This window comes from Ictalurus furcatus, chromosome 11 (genome assembly GCF_023375685.1).
Source record: "Ictalurus furcatus strain D&B chromosome 11, Billie_1.0, whole genome shotgun sequence".
Classification (NCBI taxonomy): domain Eukaryota; kingdom Metazoa; phylum Chordata; class Actinopteri; order Siluriformes; family Ictaluridae; genus Ictalurus; species Ictalurus furcatus.
In genome coordinates this window covers 11,520,001-11,524,645 of record NC_071265.1, presented here as the reverse complement: position 1 = coordinate 11,524,645, position 4,645 = coordinate 11,520,001, and positions in this window count along the sequence as shown.

The window sequence follows — 4,645 nt, the reverse complement described above, 5'->3', positions numbered from 1 at the left end:
TAATTACTCTTTTTGCCAGAATGACACTGAAACTCGCCTTCACTTCTTTTGGTCATGCAGTTATACTTTGCAGCTTTGGAAAAATGTTAGTTTGTTTATCTCAAGTTTGGATTTGTTGAAGTGGATCTAAATGCCTGCTCTATAATTAACATAATTCCTTTCCTATGTAGAGTTTATATTCCTAAATGTAAGTTGTCGAATTGTAAACCTATTATTTTGGTATTCCTACAAGAGATAAAACATTCATTGGTTACAATTTCATCTTCTCTTAACAAAAAAGCATTCAGAACATGTACAATTTGCATGGCCTACAAACTTTTTACAGTAATTAATGTGGAATTTTCTTTTCATTTTGGTAATTCCCTCTTTCTTTATCATTCATTTATTTAAGTTACTGTCTAGTTCTACTTCTGTTTTGAGCTATGGTGTTATTTGTGTTTTCTTTAACTAATACTTATATTGCTGTTATTCTTAATACTTATTGTTGTGGTCTATTTTGGTTGTACCATACTGTAAACTGAATGTTCCAATAAAGCATTAAATAATATTTTTAAAAAGACCTTACTCAAGCACATGAATAAACAAGTAACTTCTGGATAATAAACCAGAAAAAAAAAAAAAACCTTCAAATTAAACCTGACAATTGACCCATTTTCTAATTTCTTATTTTTCACTTGAGCGTGAGATTGAAAGAATGAAAAACAACTTTGATTTGTAAATGAATAATGACATAAGCCATTTTTTCATTTTCTGATATTTGGTTCTTAATTGAATATGAAAAGAAGGAATGATATACGGATTATAAATCCCTACCTCATCCCAGAAGTGATGCACATGGAGACTAGTGAAATGTCACAGGAGTCTGAAGGACAGGATGGAGGGACTACAGATGAAGTGAGTGAACACATTGTAAATAGTATTAGCAGTGAAAGACCTGAATGTAGTTTTACTGTAAACGCCAGTGTAAATGATGGTACTGCTGAAAGTGTGAATGTTAGTGATGAGAGTGAGAAACAGGATAATGTTGTGGCTTTGGCTACTGAAGTTGCTCAGGCTGGTGAGTAAGAGGAGGGCCTGGTAGGTGAGCTGAATGATCTGTCTCAATGTACAACATCCTATTTTTGGATAAAGATTGGATACAGTTTTGAAAGGGACCCAATCAAGCAACCAGCCATTCAAAGCTTGCTTACATTAGTTATATAGGTACCATTTGAGGGTAGGTTTTGCTTATGGCCATACCACTCTGACAATGCCTGATCTTGTTTGATCTCTGACACAAAGGTGAGATGGGCCTGGTTAGTACTTGGATGGGAGACTGCATGGCAATAACAGGTGCTGTAAGATTTTGAATAAGGCTTTCCGTTGCTTTAGTTTTTTTTTAACCCTTTGGGGTCTTCAAACGCGACCGCACGTTCTGCTGGATTTTTTCCTCATGACCGCGGAAACAACTTAAAATACGCCATCATTTTTGGCCATACAGATAAGTGTAAGACATCTTTAGAAACTATAAAGGGTCTATTTTTATTTGTGTACACTCACAATAACAAAATCTTCTGCTTTTGTAAAATAAAGAAAATAAACAGGGTGCGCTTTCAGCTGTCTCTGTGTCCGCGAGAAACTTTCTGAAACATGTCACAAAAATGAACCTGTGTCCCATCTGGCAATCCATAACCAGCTGTCATGCACCTGGTCCATTACAAATGTTGTGGGTTTTTGTTCTACTAGAGCTCATTCTAATCTTTATTTGAGACTGGTATTGTGTAGAGCAGCATTTCCCAACCTTTTTTTCAGTCAAGGCACCCTTTGAAAATGCTAGACAGTGTTAAACCTGGTTTATACTCGACATGTCTGGCAAAAATGAAGTCATCGCTGAGTGGGCGGTCGAGCATGTTGAGTGTGTGAGGCCTCATTTCTCATGGCGGTCTGCACGGCGTCGGATCCGGAAATGAATGACTTGGAGGTGACTCTTGCCGGAAGATCCATGCGGGACCATAGAGAGAGACAGATGGCACAAAATTCATTGAAAGGTTTTTAAAATAGTGATTTGGATTTGCTTTGTACATACTGCTGAGATAATAAAGCCAAAGCTGAAAGTTTTTTGTGGTGCACCATGTTTTCATTCATCAGTATCTTCACAAATAAACACAGTCACTACACTACACCATCAGACACAGTGATTACACCTCATTCTGCTGTCTTTATACATAGAGACATTTACACTGATGGTGAACATCCAGAGTGATCATTCTGTAATATCTTTCTTTTGTCTCTGTACATAAAGAGATATTTACACTGATGGGAGAATATAATAATCACCTGGTTTTGTAAATGTGAGAAATGACATCTGCAGGAAGCTTCACTTTTTGCTGATGTCTACAGTAATTGCTAACATTTACAAAATGAGCCTACAATAAATAATAAGTCTGTTTAATGAAAGTGAAGGTCCATGTTTAATAAAAATCTCAATGGAATGAATAAAATAAATTGAGGTTGTTTAGTTTAGTTTTATACATGTTCTCATATTTATAGCTGTGTATTGTTGTAATGTGACAAGTGATAATCTCAAGGTTTATTGGGTTTTATATGATTATTATTATTATTTTATATATAACTTATTATTATTATTGTTATGTGTGTGTGTCTGTGTTATTATTTCAGACATCCGATATTTCTCATCTATATTAAATGTTTTCTACACATTTGATCATTTTAGAAAATGTTTGAAGGATTTTTACACGCACCCCTGCTCTCACTGGCTTAGTTACTCGTCTGACCAATGTGTTTAACTTACTCTCCATCATCACTTTTATTCTGAGTAACATTCATTATTCACACAAAAACTACTTACACACCAATCCTCACTAATATCAGGATACTCGCTCTCATTAAGGGAAAACCAGAAAAAAATACATTTCTGCAAATATTTAAGTAAACTTACTCAGCGTATGAGTTCTGCTTCTTTATCTAATGATCTGCTGAGTGTTTCTAGTTCCTGTTATTTTATTTTAGTTTATATATTTGTATAAAGCTCTGACAGTTGTTCATGCACAGCGGAATGAAGTCACGAGATAATAAATAAAGGTAATGAAATGATAATGTGTGTGATGTAGATTTTACCAGACTTTTAATTCTGTTCTCTGTATTTGCAGCGTTTTCAGGCTTATACTTAATTTACAGGCCTTTGCTAGATGGATCAGAAAGCTGTCTGATAACAAACCATATCTGTGTGTGTGTGTGTGTGTGTGTGTGTGTTTATTAACCTACCTCACTGCCCCTCCCCCTCTGCAGAATAAACGGTTAGGAAGTGAAAGTGAAAGTCAGTCTCCATTTTGTGTGGAGAGGAAAATACACCATTTCAGGAGTAAAAACACAGTGAGTATCTACATCTAAAGCTATAATATATAAACACACTGAATATATACTAGATGCAGAAGAGTTTTGTGGGTTTGTACTGAAGTTTGAATGTACACAAGTTGTTTAATGACTTGATACAGAGACTATTTCCTGTAAGTGAACGCTGTGCTGATACAGGGTTTGATTTAACACACCGATGTTGGAGTGGAGTAAACGTGTGTCCTGCTGTAATCTGGAGAAGGAGACATGACCTCCAACATGAGTGTGTCTGAAAAACAGGACTTAAAGAAAGACAAGAGGTGTTCTAGACCTAGACTTTAGTTTAAGGTGTTTAATAGCAGTCAATATATCACTGATCTGATCTAAGAACAGTTTAGAGAACTCATTCACTGAGAGAAGAGTAAAAAGGACTTTGTAATGTGGAGAAGAGCAGTGTAGCTTTGAGTCAGTGAACTCTACAGGCTTTAAGACCCAGCTGAGTCAGTTATCTGTAATTGGGACTCCTGACATCAGTGTAATTCCTGAGGTATGGGGCGGGTCTCCTGAGGTATGGGGCGTGTCTCCTGTTTGAATAAGTGTGCAGACTGTAGCTGAATTAAAAAGATGGAATTATTGGTGTTTAATGATGAACACATTGTGTAACAGTGCTGAGACAGCAGAGTATTAATTATTGCTGATATTTCTGTTTAATTCTAGAATGATGAAGGGAAAGAGATCAGACTCACCAGAACCCAGCTGTGTGTCCATGAAGAGTGACGTGTCAATGGATCATCCATTTAACTTCAGAGACGGAGCCAGTTCTCCTGATGTGAGGTCAGTACAGTGAGGTGTTTTACAGCAGTGTTCCACCTGATCAAACTCACTGGTCTCATTATGAAGCCCTTCATGATCTTTATCAGGTGTTGAAGCAGTAAAACACTAAACTGTGCAGTGCTGCAGCTCTCAGACTGGCAGTGAGGAAAACTGCTTTAAGAGTTCAGTTCAGCCTGCAGTCCCTGAGCTGGAGGGTCTGTGGTGCTACACAACAACATGTACACCTGGGACATTAATGACTAGATCACTATTTTATTCATAAACATGTTAGTGTCAGTGAGGAAATCCTGAAATCAGTGTATTGTGTTAAGAGGATAGTGTTAAATATCTGTCTCTGTATTTATTAGTGTGTGTTGTGTATCTATGAATACATATAGTCTATATTACATCATGTGTTTTATTTCTTCACAGACCACAACAGAAGAAATCAAACCTCAGCAGAAATCAGTTGGACTCCATATTCAAGTTGTGTGTCTTT